Source organism: Herpailurus yagouaroundi, unplaced genomic scaffold (genome assembly GCF_014898765.1).
Source record: "Herpailurus yagouaroundi ecotype Mexico unplaced genomic scaffold, PumYag 142, whole genome shotgun sequence".
NCBI classification, from domain to species: Eukaryota; Metazoa; Chordata; class Mammalia; order Carnivora; family Felidae; genus Herpailurus; species Herpailurus yagouaroundi.
In genome coordinates, this window is record NW_024412397.1 from 14,433,456 (window position 1) to 14,450,866 (window position 17,411).

The following is a 17,411-nucleotide window of genomic DNA, read 5'->3' on the forward strand; positions in this document are numbered from 1 at the left end:
TAAGGTAGGCAGAATAGTGGCCCCCAAAGATGCCCATGTCCTAACTCCTGCAACCTATGAATATGATCCTTCTCATGGCAAACCTGACTATGCAGATGCAATTAAGTTAAAGATCTGGAGATGGGGAGATCATCCAAGTGGGCTCAGCGTGATCACAAAGGTCCTTAGAAGTGAGAGAGGGAAGCAGGAGACTCAGAGTTAGGGCAGATAGGGCAACAAAAGCAGAGGTAGGAGGAAAGGCCACGAGCCAAGGAACCTGGACAGCCTCTAGAAACTGAAAAAGGGAAAGAAACAGATTCTTCCCAGCTCTCCAGAAGGAACGGTCAACACCTTGATTTTAGCCCCGTGACCTGTTTCAGATTTCTGATCTCCAGAACTGGAAGATAACACATTTGTGTTTTTCTGAACCGAGTTTGTGGTCGTTTGTTACAGCAGAAATGAGACACTGATACGCTTGCCTTTAACCAGACGACCTAAAGTTTTGATGAGAAAAGTAAAAAGGATTGATTCCTTTCATGTACATTAGACATATGAAATTAAAAAAAAAATTTTTTTAACATTTGTTCCTTTTTGAGAGTGAGAGACACAGAGCATAAGCAGGGGAGGGGCAGAGAGAGAGGGAGACATAGAATCCGAAGCAGGCTCCAGGCTCCGAGCCGTCAGCACAGGGCCTGACGTGGGGCTCGAACTCTCGGACTGCGAGATCGTGACCTGAGCTGAAGTCGGACGCTTAACCGACTGAGCCACCCAGGCGCCCCAGAAATATGAAATATTATCTTAGGAAGGCAAAGCAAAGCACGATTAACCCATAGGCTGTAGGTTTCCCCCCAATAAGCGGGATTCTTACCTGTTAATGCCCTGTTTTTGCAGCCTGACAGTATGCAGCGGGAGCCCTGTCCTGCCCAGACACCAGCCAAGGCAATGCCCCGCATGGACGGCCTGGGCCTCATCCCTCCTTCCTGCTGTGCCCGCATTCAGCTGCACTGTGCCCAGACTCACCCTGCTGGTGGGTCTCCAATGAGCCCTGCCTCTCCCCAGGGAGCCCTTCTTAGGAGGCCATCATCGGAGCTCCTCTTAGGAAGAACTGGTCGGCAGACTTTCGGTAGTCCAGATGACAGAGGCTCACCCAGCCAAGGATGAGTTATTTAAGCATTGGTTTCACTTATCTTTTTTAAACATGTTTTTTAAAGGTTATTTATTTTGAGAGAGAGAAAGCCTGTGCACACGCAGGGGAGAGGCAGAGAGAGAGAGAGAGAGAGAGAGAGAGAGAGAGAGAAAGAGATTCCCAAGCAGGCTCCAGGCTGTCAGCACAGAGACCAACGTGGGGCTCCATCCCACGAACCAGGAGATCATGACCTGAGCTGAGATCAAGAGTCAGACGCTTAACCGACTGAGTCACCCAGGCGCCCCTAAGCATTGGTTTTGGACCTGCGAGGCCCCAAGCTTTATGGAGGCACTGCAGAAACCCGCCAGTTCCAGGGGTCCTGGAGGAGAGCTCCATGACTAGGGGTTCAAATGTTCCCGAGTGACAGGAGCATGTGATTGAGAAATCAGCTGTGTCTTCCATCCCGCTGCGAGCTCGTGTGAAGGAGATGAAGATACTTTCCCATCCCCCTCCAAGGCAGGCCCGCAGCCTCGCCTCAGGGTCCTGGGGGGGCTGGGTTTCTCTAACCTTGCTGAAACTTTAATTTTCAAAAGTCTGGGCCACAGAGCTCAATTGTCCCCTGACGAAAGGGTCTGCATTTGTCACAAATGACCACGCACTTGAGGCTTCAAATGACACACATTTCCCCAAAGAAAACAAAACACTAATTTGAAGAGATACCTGCACCCCCATGTTTAGTGCAGCAGTATTTACAACAGCCAAGATATGGAAGCAGCCCAGTGTTTCCCAACAGACAGATAGATAAGGAAGATGTGTGTGTATACACACACACACACACACACACACACACACACACACACCCTCACACACAATGGAATCTTACTCAGCCATCAAAAAAAATGAGATCTTGCCATTTGTGACCACATGGATGGACCTGGAAGATTTTATGGTAAGTGAGATAAGTCAGACTGAGAAAGACAAATACCATATGATCTCATTATATGTGGAACCCCAAAACAGAAAAAACCCCAATGAATAAACAAACAAAAAGCAGAATGATACTTATAAATACAGGGAACAAGCTGATGATTACCAGAGAAAAGGAGAGGGGGGCACGAGTGGAGGGGAAAGTTACAGGCTTCCTTCCAGTTATGGAATGAATAAGTCATGGGAATGAAAGGCACAGCAATAAGGAATATAGTCAATTCCTTGTCAATTCCTGTGTCTCCCTCTCTCTCGGCCCCTCCCCCACTCACGCTCTGCCTCTCTCTCCCAAAAATAAATAAACATTAAAAAAAAAAGGAATCTAGTCAATGGTATTGAGGTAGTGTTGGACAATGACAAGTGGGCCGGTGACCAGAGAAGTCACTATGTTGTATACCCGGAACTAATGTAACATTGTATGCCAGCTATAGGCAAAAGAAAAGAAAAGAAAAGAAAAGAAAAGAAAAGAAAAGAAAAGAAAAGGACACAAACTGATTTCGCAGTTCTGGGGGTCAGAAATCTGAAATGGGTCTCACTGGGCTAAAACCAAGGTGTGGACCCGGCAGTGTTTCTTTTGCAGCCCCCAGGAGAATGTTTCCTCCCCTTTTCCCTGTCCGGAGGCTGCCCGAGTGCCCTTGTTCATACCACTCCTGAATCTGTTTCCATCAATCGCCTTCTCTTCTGTAGTCCAATCTCCATTTGCCCAGCCTACCAAGAGTCCAAGGGGGCTGAGAAAGTGAGGAGTGGTCTGGTCCCTGAGACAAGGGTTAGATCTTGCAGGCCTGACTGGGTGGGTTTCTCTGCCCCCGACTTCCTTTGCAGCACCCCGCTGGTGGCAGGACTTCTGATAGGGTGACCAGACAACCAAACCCAAAGCTGTGAGGCTAAAGATCTCTGTGTCCAAGTTTTGCTCAGGAAGAACATGGCCGTCCACCTTCCGACAGGCCCCAGCAGCTGGCACAGTTAGCTGGGGCCGGACCACTGGATCATTCAGGATGGCCTAAAAACCAAAGGCCTTTCCCCACATTTTCTGGACAGACTCATAGCATCCTAGGCAAGCAGGGGGCACCCCACAACCTGACTGATAGTGCATTTCTTGGTATTCTTGTCAAGTGGAGGCACAGACTATGTTTAGTTGGATTTGGATAAAAAATATGGTAAAGGGACATATTTTGCTTCTGAATGTTGTGGATCCCACAGCACACCTGTTTGGAGATGAGGCATAATTGGCTTATGTTTTTTTAATTAAAAAAAAATTATTCTTGAGAGACAGAGAGAGAGACAGAGCACATGGGGGAGGGAGACAGAGGGAGCAGAGAGCGAGAGGGAGACACAGAATCCAAAGCAGGCTCCAGGCTCTGAGCTGTCAGCACAGAGCCCAACGTGGGGCTCGAACCCACAAACTGCGAGATCACGACCTGAGCTGAAGTCGGAAGCTTCACCGACTGAGCCACCCAGGCGCCTGGCTTAATTGGCTTCTAAAGTAAATACGCTTTCCCATCACGTTGTGACTATCTGCTCCAAGAGTCCTGCTTTTTACAAAGTGAATTTTCTTATCTCCAAGGCTTTAGGTGTCTTTCTCTTCTACTTTACTGGAGGGGGGGAGCCCCCCAAAACAACATGCAGCCAAGCCTCCAGTGGCTCTCAAGAGGGCCAGATCAGGGCTCCCAGGCACCTGTAATAAGAACTCTTTGCCCTTCCCCCCAACTTGAATGTCCCTTCGGAGAAAAGATCACAGTGTGCCTTCGGGGTCAGGTATGAGGATTACGCGGATAGTTGGTTCTCCAACCTGATCAACCTTGGACTCCATAGACGGTGTCCATCCAGCGGCTGGTCAGGATGACAGCCCAGATGCAGAACCAGCGGGGAACACGGTGTCCCCACCCTCCGTTCCGCTGGGAAGACGGCTGAGGCAAATCAAACAGGAAAAACGGCTGCATTTGCTCATAAGGAACAAGGAACATTTTGCTATTGAAGACCGGAGGTGACTGTAGTGGCTTCTCCATTTGAAGGGCACTGGCATCACTCATTTCCACGGGAAAACGAATTCCCTCCTGCTCAGTGGAGCTGGGGGGACCGAAGATTTGCTGTCCCTGGCATTTGTCGTCACCTGAGGTGGGTGGCCTTGTGCTTAGGGGGTGTGTGGGAGCTTCTGGCTGAGCAGAGGCAGGAGCAGGCCTGGAACTGAGTAGGGGCCCAGGGGGCAGCTACATTGTCTGAGAAATTACAGAACGGAGTCAAAGGGTAGGGGCAAAGGAAGTTCAGAAATGGAGAAGTACGGCCTTGGGAAAGAACTGGCGGGGGGTGGGGGTGGCCATGATGGACAAGATGCAGATGCCGTGGAGAAAACTGCCCGGTGAGAAGTTTCCAACATGGGGGATTCACATCACTGATGTCATTTGTACCTTCTCCAGGTAATGATAATGAATATTTCTGAGGTACTTAGGCCAGGCCCGGTACACTAATTGGTTTATTTCTCAGAATGACCATTATGAAGTGGGTTCTATTAATATGCTCGTTTTGGGGGTGAGAGAGGGAAGCACAAAGGGGTTAAGTAACTTGCTCAAGATCACAAAGCCTTTAAGTGATGTGAACCCCAAGTCTGAGCCCAGGGGCCCACCGTCTTGACCACAGAGCCGCATTCATTGCCCAGGCCTGCAGTTAGGCTACTGTGTACACACGCTTTGGGGGGCAGGGGGTTTGGGCAAGGGAGGCTGACTGGGCGCCTGGCTGGGGTAGCTCAGCAGAGAGATAAGAAGGGCTCTGAGGGGCAGGCCTAGGGAGTAGGCAAGCCAGGTAAGCAGGAGTTGGCCTTGAAGCAGGGCCAGATCTCCTGAGGCTGGGATGCACAGAGACCCTGGAAAGGTCCCCAGGAGGCAGCTTGGGCCACGTGAGTTTCCTCGATGGACTTTGGGATTTTGTGTCGTGCCTGACTAGACAAATAACATTATTAGAATTAACATTTTCCAGCTCTTAGATGTTTTTAAAGATTCTGCAAATGACATGTTGCATTTTTTGCGGCTTGCTTTTCAACCTTTTTTTGCGATTCATCTGTATTATTGCATGAAGTCTATATTTGTTTTCACTGTTTACGGGATCCCACAGAACCAATGCCTATGCCAGAAGTTACTTATCTATTCTATTGTTAATGGACACTTGGGTCGTTTCTACTTTGAGGCTATTTTGTGAAGCGACGACTGAGCCTGTTCGGTCATACGTCCTGGTGCCTGTCTGCACAGATCTCTGTAGGGTGTTGGGATATTGTGATTTATAATAAGAAATATATGTTTAGTCTTTATCCTGTGACCAGCACAGAGCTCAGGAAACCCTTGGGATTTCCCAAGTGGTAAGAGTAATAAAGGTGTCTTTTGGTATGTTAATGAGGCGACTTGAGAAGTCCCTAGGTCACCTAAGGATGGGGGTGGGGGGCTGGTTCCCAAGGGAACCAACCAAATGCTAAGAGGGTTGACACTTTCAGTCCCACCCTCACCATCTTCTCCCCTCTGGGGAGGGGGAGGGGGTGGAAGTTGATTCAATCACCAATGACCAATGATTTCATCAATCATGCCTTTGTAATGAGGCCTCCATAAAAACCCCAAAGGAGAGGGTTCTGAGAGCTTCTGGGTTGGTGAACACGTGAAGGTGCTCCTGGAGAGGGCATGGAAGTTCCACACCTCTTCTCCATACCTTGCCCTATGAATTTCTTCCTTCCATCTGGCTGTTCCTGAGTGATATCCTTTTATAATAAACTGGCAATCTATGAGTAAAATGTTTCCCTGTGTTCTGTGGGCTGTTGTAGCAAATTAATGACTCCAAGGAGGGGGTCATGGAAATCACTGATTTACAGCCCATTGGTCAGAAGAACCAGGCAACATCTTGGACTTGTGGTTGGTGTTGGAAGGGAGGGGGGCAGTCTTGTGGGACTGAGCCTTTAGCCGGTGGGATCTGGTGTGGGAGATTTGCTTGGTGTGGGGGTAAAAAAAAACCCACATCAGAACTGGTGTCAGAATCACAGTTGTAGGCCTGGTAGTAAGATATCTAGGTCATAGGGGATGCATACCTCACACTTGGTCATAGAATGCCAAACTGTTCTCCAAGGTCCCTATCTCTGGTTCATTCCCACCAGCAGTGTCTGTGCCTTTGTTTCTTTGTCGACAATTGATATTATTAGAACTGCTCAAATTTTACCAATATGCCGGGTACTTAAGCATACATCATTATGGCTTTCCTTTGCAGATTCTTGATGAAAATGACATTGGGTAGCTTTCCCCCTGTTTATCAACTATTTGGATTTTCTCTTTTGTGAAGAGCTTGTTGGAGTGTCTTGCTTATTTTTAAAATTTGCTCTTTTTCTTATTTTCTTACTGCCAAAAGTCCTTCATGTATTTTGAATACTATGTTGTATTTACATGTATTTCAAACATTGTCTCCCACTCTGTGGTTTTCTTTTGTCCTCTCTTTATGGTGTCTTTGGATGAAGAGAAGTCATTGAATCTACCAGTCTTTTCCTTATGGTTAGTGCCTGTTGTTTCTTCTGTATGAAATCCTTCCCGATTCCAAGGTCATGAGAATATTCTGCTTTATTATTGTTTAAAAGCGTTATCATCTCAAACATTTTTAACCAGTTACCTTGTTTTCAGCCACACCTTCCTTCTTTCAGAAGCTCCAGGTGCCTGACCTTTCTGAGATTCTGAAACACCAACAGATCTGCTTCTTGGTTTCGCCCAATACCATGAAGGTTTCAACTTTCTCTGATCTGTTCTTAGTTACTGGTCATCTATCTACTTGTCAGCTTCCAAAATGTTGGTACTTTCACCTTCTTTCCCTGTTATCTTCGTCCCTATGGTTTTTTTTCTGGGTGTTTGTGCATGCATACAATTTTCCTGTCACATTAGTGGGGTCTCAGGAGAGATAGGCAATAAATGCTAGTGTTCAAATTTCCAGGCTTAATCAGAAGTCACAGCAGCATTGCTAATAAAGCAGGCAAAATTGGAAACAATCTAAACATCCACCCACAGAAATAAAGTATGGTAGGTCCATGCAATGGAATAGCATGTACCATGGACAACATTGTGTTACATAGAAGCAGGCCAGTGAGGTAGTTAAGGGCATAAGACTCTGACACTCACCAGCTGTGTACCTCTCCATCCCTCAGTTTTCCCATCTGTAAAATGGGATAATTGTATGTAGAGATGTTGTGAGGATTAAGAGTTAATATATGTAAAGAAAGATGAACAACTGTAGGTATATAGTCAGAAGTACATGAAGGTGATTATTGTTAAAAAAAAAAAAAGGAGAGAGATTTTTTGTTACTAATAAAAGAATGAAGTGGATTTATACCCAGAAGAATGGCAATCTCTCCAAGGTATTTTATTAAGTTTAAAAAAGCAGCAAGGTGAAAACCAGTATGTATAAGAGAAAAATAAAATACCTGTAAGAAAAACAGTGTGATCATTTTTTTTTTTAATTTTTTTTTTCAACGTTTATTTATTTTTGGGACAGAGAGAGACAGAGCATGAACGGGGGAGGGGCAGAGAGAGAGGGAGACACAGAATCGGAAACAGGCTCCAGGCTCTGAGCCATCAGCCCAGAGCCTGACGCGGGGCTCGAACTCACGGACCGCGAGATCGTGACCTGGCTGAAGTCGGACGCTTAACCGACTGCGCCACCCAGGCGCCCCAATGTGTGATCATTTTTTAAAAAGAACTAATGTGCATACATATATGTGCTGAACATTTCTGAAAGGATACTGTAGAACTGTTAAGAGAGGTTTTCTTGGAGTAGAAGGCAAAAGGGACTTTATTTAATGTCTTTTGGTACTCTTTGATTTTTTTTTCTTTTGTCATGTGTTTTACTGTTGTAATTAAAAACAAGCAGATTAAAATGTAGATAATTGTTTTAGCTGGAGGTTAGTTACAGTATTTCTACTTTTATGTATGTTTGAAATTTTCCAGAGTAAAAAACTTCTTAAATAAATTAAAACAACAAGTATCTTCATCAGACATTCTGCAAAATCCAGTGTTGAATATTTGGATGGCGTGGAATAATGCCTTGAAGAAAGCTTCCTTGTCAAGCCACATAGGGACATTCCCATGGAGGCAGACAGGAGCCATATCGTAGAGAACCAGTTATTCTAGAAGAAAGCTACTGAGGTCATAGTACGATTGTAGGACAATTTTTAAAAGCTATTTTGAAAAATGTCTAGGCCCTAAAATGTTTTCTAGAGATCCTGGTGTTCAATTTCAGGAGCCCATCAAAGACAGCCTTTTTAGGGAACCCCTAGCTTTGTCTATAGTTAACTATGGACACAATGACCTTCCATCTGAGTGAGAACACAGATTAACTTCTCAATTCCCACAGAAGGTTATTGACCCTACCATCTGCTTACTTGGTTTCCAAATTATATGCACCAACCCTTGTGCAGCAAAATATAGGACCAAGTGATGTATGCTCTCACCAATAGGTTCAACTTAAACTATCGTTTACCCAGCTCATCGCGCTGGATGGGAAAGGTGGTCAACCCAGATGATTGCCTATGTAGCATGTGCGTTCCATTTATTCCTGTAAGTATTCTGAATTTCCTTTGATCAGATTAGAACATCAGAAGCCTTGATACTTGAACTAAATCTGATAAGCTCCACATTAGATTATCTAATGCTGCTATAAGAAATGGCCACATTGGGGCGCCTGGGTGGCGCAGTCGGTTAAGCGTCCGACTTCAGCCAGGTCACGATCTCGCGGTCCGTGAGTTCGAGCCCCGCGTCTGGCTCTGGGCTGGTGGCTCAGAGCCTGGAGCCTGTTTCCGATTCTGTGTCTCCCTCTCTCTCTGCCCCTCCCCCGTTCATGCTCTGTCTCTCTCTGTCCCAAAAATAAATAAACGTTGAAAAAAAAAATTAAAAAAAAAAAAAAAGAAATGGCCACATGAAGTTTATTTCTGCTCTTGCTATAAAATGATGTTCACGATACCACCCGTATAGCCCCCTCTGAAAACTTTGTTTCGGAAATTGGAGCCCAGGTATAGAAAATTTTCCTATACCACTATGGAACTGAAAAGATTTCTTCCAGTACTGAAAATCACATAACTTAAGCATTTCTCTCCTTTTCTCAAGCTCTTGGGAAGCTTGGATCCATGGCTCAATCACGGCAGCTCTGTTAACCAGAATAATGCGCTTGTATTCTCCTTTATTTTCCATTTCTAAATTTCGTGTGCGTCTGTTATTGTCTCTCTGCATTATTTAGCAGATCTCTTCAAAAGCTTAATAGATTATATCCCACACAGGTACACATTTCTTTGGGCAACTGGGAACTTGATCTCTTTCTTCTGGCAGGATAATTAGAAATGGTTTCATGAAGACACGGCACTTGAACCAAATCTTTGGGGATAGGAAGCTCTGACAAATTCTAGCAGAAGAAACAGTGTGAGTAAAGAAGTGACGGAAGGAATGCACAGCCCATATTTGGGAAATGGTAGGATTTGCTTTGGTCAAGGCATGAGGTATAAGAGATGAATGGAAACCGAACTGAAAGATGGCTACACCATCTCAGTAGAAACTCTGTAGGAACTCACACATTAGGCATTACAGCATAAGAGAAGGATTTTTTTTTTCCCAAAATAAGGGAAACTAGTGTATATATTTCAGGCAGAGCATAGATACTGTCAAGACAAAGTATAAAGACCAAAGTAAAAGAACAGGACTGCCACAGCAAGGTCCCAGCTGATGTGGCTTTGAAATGGGACTAAAAGCCCCTACGGAGGGCCTGGAAAGACCACGGAAGAAGAGAGTGGCATCGAGCCTACAGGCCAGCGGCCAGGCTCTCTCCCAAATTCTGCTGCTATGGATGTTTAAGTCATTCTTTTCTTTAGGAGTCCCTTGGTCAACATAAATCAAACAATATCACACACTTAACCATGGCATTGAAATGGACTCTTGCCTGATAATTCATGAGGGAAGGTCTTTTGTTTCTGATTTGTTTCAACAGAAGAATTCCAGCCAATAACTTCAGAAAGGATATTAAGAATTCCAGCCAATAACTTCGGAAAGTTTAATAATTACCATTTTGCCACTTTGAAATAGTGGATCTAGGCTACACTCATCGGTGAATGCTGCCAAATATCAGGCGAGCCTTTGAGGGCAGGAAAGGATAGCATGTCCCCAAGACAAAGAACATCTAAAGATGAAAGGCTTCCTAATGGAGTGATCAGTCTGACCCGCTGGCTGACCTAGGACAGACAGGCATTGGGAAACATGGATTGGCAGAAATAACACACCTCGTGACAAGAAACAATAGGTAGGGTGCACCACCACCTAGGAAGAATGCTTGCCTAAAATAATTGAACCTGAATCTAATCACAACTCAAGACGTAAATATCATTTTACAGGAGAAACAGTTGGAGGGGAAACTGGTTAAATGACACCCTGAGGCAGCGACCAGCCAAATCTAAAATGTGCAAATTCTACAGGACAAATAACCCATTTTCAAACAGATCAATGGCATTATTTTAAAAAGTGTGCAACAGAATCGAATAAAAGGGGTTAAGAAACATTCAAATCGAATGCAATGTATGGATCTTTTTTGGGTCTCAACCCGAATAAACCAACCTTGAAACGACATTTTTAAGACAAAGAAGTTTGAAGAGTATGTGAAGTCAAGGAATTATGGCAAAATTTTTAGGATAGTGCCATGCTGGTTATCTTAAAAAAAAAAACCAAACAAAACATCCTTATCAGGTAGGGAGGCACACTGAAATATTCACCTACCGGTGAAATCACATGATGTTTGGGATTTACTTCAAAACACTCCAGAAAAAAAATCAAGGGGATAGGTGAAGTAAGATTTGTAAGATATTGATAACTATTGAAGCTGGGTGGTGAGTACATGGGGCGTTCATATATTAATCTTTTTACTTCTGTGCATGTTAGAAAATTTCTGTCTTACAGAGACGCTTATTTTAACAGACTCCTTATAGTGACTAGTTTGAAAAACCTTTCTATATCTGTTTTGTAATTGATGAGAGAAAAGGGTCGTTTTCACATATGGTATGTGAATTCGGACAGATGATGAAGGGACTAAGTACATTATTTTACCTACTATAAAATGGCACTTTTCTGTACTTACAGTTTGTGGAGATCAGAGATAAATACCTTTCGTGACTCTGAGAAAGAAAAAAATTTTTGAACTAAATTATCTCCTGGCTTCCACTGCGCACATCCTTGTAAGCATCAAGGCCATAGTACCCTCCGTGAGCCAAGGGAAGACTGGCTCCTCTCCCCAGCTCATCTGATTGACAGCATAACCCAAAAGGCCTGGACCACACACAGCAACAAGCCCCATACGCCAGCGTGGAATCCTCAGGCTGAAACCCGGTCTGTTAAAAGGTTCCCGCCGGATACTGACGAGCCGACTAAAAAATGTGTTCATCTATTCAGTCTCTTGGTCAGCAAAATTGTTTTTTACGTTTATTCATTTTTGAGAGACAGAGAGAGACAAGAGCACGAGAGAGGGAGGGGCAGAGAGGGAGACACAGAATCCAAAGCAGGCTCCAGGCTCCGAGCCATCAGCACAGAGCCTGACGCGGGGCTAGAACTCACAAGCCATGAGATCATGACCTGAGCCGAAGTCGGATGCTTAACCGACTGAGCCACCCAGGCACCCCTCTTGGTCAGCAAATATAACAGAGCATTGCTTATGTGTATTTTAAGAGTGCAAGTCTTTAAACAAATAGCTTATCTCCTAACTCAGATCTCCTCCTCCTCCTCACCTCCATTATCATCACAATCATGCTTATTCTGAAATGGTCAAATGGGAGAACATTGTAGGAGACACAGCCAGTTACCTACTGTATAGGAAGAACAGGTGCCCAAAAAGAATGACAGGCAGAGTTCAGCACCGACAAAACGTTCCTGTTATCTTGAGGACAGATCCTGTTCATCCTCCGTGGTAGATGTTGGAATGTACCCAGATCCCATTTAGAAGTAAAGAACTAGATTGTCAGCTGCCGGAAATATTGCCAGCAGGTGGCCCTCAGCTGTCATCCCCCTTGAGGAATTACCTTGCCTGAAAACAGTTATTGTGCCCCAGAGAACCCCACTTCCTGGGAAGCCAATGAGTGGTTGACTCAGGAGTATAAAGGCCTTGGCCCCTCAGTGTAAGACAAATCTGAAAAGCCAGGCCAGCTTCTGAGCTCCCCATGGGGTTGGCTGAAGCCCGCCTTCTCTGGTCTAGTCCTGCTTCCTTCCTTCCTCTTCCCCAGGTGCTGATCCTGAGAATACTCCCTACCGAACTTCAGCGGCTGATCTCCATCTCAGAGTGTGCTTCCCAGAGAACCCAACCTGGGACACCTCCAATGACACCACTCTCCAGAAGAGTTAGACAGATGCCCTCAAAGGAGCCATCCTGCTGTCCCCAGCTATTGTTAGGAGATGTGAAGCCACGTCTAACTCCTGCCTCGTTCTGCCTTCTCAGGCCACTCATAAATAGGTGGCTGAGAGAAGGGAAGGAGAAATCAAGTCCCTGATACTCACTGCCCAGGAACGACCACCACGCGTCTCACAGAAAGGCGTTGGAGATGCCATTGTTGCCAACATCTCAATTAACAACATCTTCGCTGAAATTACTTTTTGGCCTAAATCACTTGGATACAAAGAATATTAAATGGTTGCCTTGCTCAAAAGTATTTATTATGGAAATAATGTTATTCCTTCTGCTACCCGCCCAGGTAGACCACATACGTACTGGGGCGAGAAGAGCAGGTGTCTCCTCCCAGGACAAAGACAAGCACGGGACCAGAAATGTCTGTCTTAAATGCCACTGGCTCCATGGGTCTTGCTTCTTGTGTTCACCGCTGTGCCTGGCACAGAACCTGGCACTCGATAGGAGTGCCTTATGAAGGATTCACTTAATTCAAGAGAGAAAGAAGGAGAGATCCCATCTTTGCCATGAACCTCTTATTGGCGCCCTGACCAGGATGTCATATATTCTAACCTGGAACCTTGAGCTCTTTGCTGGAAGCTATTCTGTGTTCCTCTTTGTCTCCCTGCTCCCTGTCAATGAGTCTGGTACACAGTAAGTGCTCCGGAAGGTATGACTTGAGTGAATGAAAGAAAGTTCTGCAGATCAAGGGTAGTGTGCGATCACCTATTGCTGGGTAACAACCAACATCAAATCTTAGCAGCTCCAATGGCCACCATTACCTGCTCACCATTCTGGGCTCAGCTGGGCAGTCCTCTGGGGGGTTACTCATGAAGCTATAGGGTCTGAGAAGGCCTCATGCAAATGTATGGGGCTTCCAGCCAGGGAGCCTCAGCTCTCTTCCATATGACGTCTCTGGCAGACAAGGATAGACGCCCATGTAGCTGTGCTTCTGAAGCCTCTGCCTGGGTCACCTGTGCTGGTGCACATAGGCCAGTGTGAGCCACTGGGAGATGACCCAGGTCCTAGATGCAGGGAGGAGAGATTTATTAGAGGCCACGAATCACGTCACCTCTCATGACCTACCATGGGCACATCATCCCAGGTTTAGCCACTTGGGGCCAGAATTCTGGAAGGATTATTCTTCCAGGGGTTCCCAGGTGACTGGATCTTGGATTTAGGTATTTCAGAAGCAGTAAAACAACAACATAACAATTCGGGAATAGTCGGGCAAAACCCTGCAGAGGATCTACGTGCACACGCCCACAGTGGCAGCAGGTACAGATGGCCTGGGGTGGGAGTTGCCACAATGGTGGCCTGGACAACCTCCTCCTCTGAACTTAGCTCAGGAGTTCCATCCCCTCCTGATCCTCTAGGGGTAGTGGGCCTGGCCACCTAGATTGGCAGCTGGGGGCAACTATGCCAACAACTAGGCCTGGGGGCAGGAAGCCGTGAATGAAGGGATCAGAAGAAGAGGTGCGGGGACAGGTCTGGGAGCTGGAACCAGAAAGGTCTCAGCCATACCCTTGGCTGCTGAATTGGTCAGCCGAGGACACTGGCTGCTCTCCATCCCCCATATACCCCAGTGCTTGGCCCACCGTGTACCCTGGAACCTCAGAGCTCGGCACCCAGGTCCTCTCTCCACTCATCTTTTGGAACCCCTGACTGTCATGCTCTGAGTAATTAGTAAAATTAGTTTGCCATAATTATATCATTTCTCTTCTCATCGCCTTCAACATGGCAGAAACATTTATGCGAAGTGGGAATGTTATCAATAATCAACTATTTATATAACATCTGCTGTGAGACAAAAACCAACTGAATTAAGATTTTCCAAGGTGAACTATTTCAATTCCTGAGACTTCCAGAACTCTCAGGCCCTAGCTGGGAAGTGATTTATTTAGGAGGCATGGGGAGAGAAATGTCTGTGGCTAGTGATAAACCTTTGGGGTAGAGGTGAATGCATGTTTGCATGGGTCACAAGTTAAGGATGATTTAGGATCAGGACAGAATGACCCGGGGTTAGTTGTGCAGAGATCTGTTTATTCCTGTGCAGGTTTTCAGGTTCCTTGAAGCAGTGTGGTCCACAGGAGGAAGACAAGAGGCAGGAGACACCCCCACCCCCCCACCCACCCAACGCAATCCCTCAAAGTAAGGTACATTTATAGGTGCCACACTTATAGGACTCCAACATATTTTGGGGAAAGGCAATACAACCAACAACACCAGCCTCCCCTATAGGCCACATGTCTGGGAAAATCTTTTCTTCTGTAGCAATTGGGAAGAGGGATGCTGAGAGGCTCGGAGCCCCATCTAAGATTTGGCCCAGAAGTCTCTGAAATCTTGGGGAAAAAAACTGACCCCCAATTCTGAAGCTTTAGTGGTTCTCCATTGTGCTGACTTCCAACTAGAGTCTAGAAGTCACCTTTGGAGGTGCAGTTAATTCATTTGCTTTGGGAAAAATACACTGATACCCATTATATATATGCAAACTAAGGCAAGTATCCTCTTCTGAAATAGGATGACTCAAGGTAAAGGCATTTCTTATAATAGAAAAGTCTGTCTTCATTAATTTGCAGAGTGTTTCTGGGGGAAACTCTTTCTGGGGGAAAGTCAGGCCTGGATTCTGGGTAGGGCAAAAAACGGTTTCAAGGGCCTTCCTTTGGTTGGGGTGGGGACGGGAGAGGCGGATGGCGGGTGGGAGTTGTAGGCTGTGCAATCTGGAGCCAGGCTGGAGGCTAAGGAGCAAGTTACCCTGAAGCCGCAGTGGTGTGCAGGAGCTAGCTGTGTGGACTTTCGACAAATGGCAAAATTGTCATGAATTTTGCAAGCTAGTTGGTAGGCATGGCCGTCATTAAAAATTAAATTACGGGGCCACTTGGGTGGCTCAGTCAGTTAAGCGTCCAACTCTGGATGTTGCTCAGGTCACGATCTCATGGTTTGTGAGTTTGAGCCCCGCATGAGGCTCTGCGCTTGGGATTCTCTCTCTCTTCCTCTCTCTCTGCCCCTCCCCTGCTCCTGCTCGCTCTCTCTCTCTCAAAATAAATAAATAAACTTTAAAAATTAAATTATGTCAACTGACATTTAATAAATGATATTAAAAATAGAGTTAACAAGTACTCAAGCTCATTGCTTCTTAATTATTTTACGACATTTTCTATTACCTGTACTGTTGAGGGCTATCGTGTCAGTTGGTGGAAATTCTTTGGACGTCGCACCACTGCGCATCTCTTCCCAACTCCCCTCGATGAAATCAGCCACCCGGCGGGGTATTTACACCACAGGAAGTACACACACTAGGAATCAAACTCGTCTAGCCGGTTGCTAAGCACTTACCGACACACTTGGTGCAGGGGACACTGTGGAGGTTCTGGGAGTCATCCGGTTTCCAACACTGCTTGCCTCTTCCGTGCTGGAAAAGTGGAATTAAGGAGCAGGCTAGTGCCAAAGCCCAGGGCAAACCAACCTGGAGGAGCCCAGCAGCCTGGGCAAGCAGGTGACAAGGTGGCAGGAGGGGACGTGTAAACGGAGTGCAGCTCAATCCAGACAGCGGCACCTCTAAGGACTTGTGCGCCACATAAGCTCAGTGCTAGCAGCTGAGTACTGCTGGCCCAGCTCCCTTCCGAGGCCCCCAAATTAAAAAGAACATATCAACATGGCTCATGGATTCTCAGAAACAGTCTCAGAAGGGAACCCGAGAAAGGGCCGAGTTTTCCCTCATCCCACAGGCAGGGGCTCCCACTGTTGTTTTCAGGGAGCGTGACAGCTTCTTAGTTGCAGAAGGCCAACTGCAGTCTTTCCTATAGGCTTTCTCAGGACCTACAGTGATCTCCTGTGCCCACGACTCTCCAAAGGGTGCCATTTGTAGCAGTTCCCAAAGTTAGCTGTGCACAAAGTATCTCAGAGGCCAGGGCTCCACAAAGACAAACTTTGGAAAGCTCAAAACCAGCCATGTGGACATCATGGAAAATGACCTGGCCAGCCAGGCGTTTTCCAACCCCAGCATAGCTCAGTGATCCCGAAAAAAGGAAATGCTTATTATTTTCCCACTCATGATTGTACTCAGGAGGAGCCCGCCCTCAGACCCCTTCCTCCTCACTCCATCCCCCAATGTATACAACGGGAAGGAATCTTTGTGCAATGATCTAATACGGAAGAACAAACAGCAGAATACTGGCAATCCCATTGGGCGGCCAGAAAACTTCAGTGAGGGCCAGGGTGGTGAAATTTAGCAAACAAAAATATAGTTATATTTTTTTAAGTATAGCTCAGTTAAATTTACATTTCAGCTAAGCAAGGAATACTTTTTAATATCTGCATGTTCCGTGCAGTATTGGGGACGTACAAATGCTAACAACATATTTGTTGTTTCCCTGAACATTTAAGTGGGCATCCCGTATTTTCCTGGGACCACAAGTGAGGGCGGGCTTTTGGGGGTCAGATCTGGTGGGGCTGTGAGTTTGGCCACCTAATTGGTAACATGAGCAAGGTTAGCAACCTCTTTGACCCTCAGTTTCCCAGTGATGAGTAATTATGAGAGACAATATTTCTTTCACAGGTCGGTGGGTAGGATTTGAAAGTTCATAAATGGACTCCAGCATGAACTATTAGCACATCGTCGTTGCTTAACCACTGTTAGTTCCACTGTATCCTCACACTGTTCTCTTTTATTGGGGTTAATTGCTGAGGAAACACATAATTTTGCTGGACTCCTGAAGGTTATCATGAGTCACAGGGCCACTTTGTGAGACTTTCCCTGCCTACCTTTCAGCTTCTTTGGGGCTTTGGTAGTTCAGGGTCAGGACCTGACTGACAGTTGCCTTCTCATTATTCCCAGGATAGCCCTGTAAGTCTCAACCAACCTCAGAACCATCTAGAAGCCATTGTGAGACTAAATCGGTAGCCCCTTGTC

General features: G+C 46.0%; 1 long non-coding RNA gene across 2 annotated transcripts; it reads left to right on the forward strand.

Moving 5' to 3' along the window:
* Positions 1 to 3,483: 3,483 nt before the first annotated feature.
* On the forward strand, positions 3,484 to 14,208 carry LOC121032851 (uncharacterized). Of its 2 annotated transcripts, none has more exons than XR_005791549.1 (2): positions 3,484 to 4,503; positions 12,342 to 14,208. It is a non-coding gene; the product is annotated as an uncharacterized LOC121032851 (long non-coding RNA). The 2 variants fall into 2 exon arrangements; XR_005791550.1 differs by having other exon boundaries at positions 12,807 to 14,208.
* Positions 14,209 to 17,411: the final 3,203 nt, after the last annotated feature.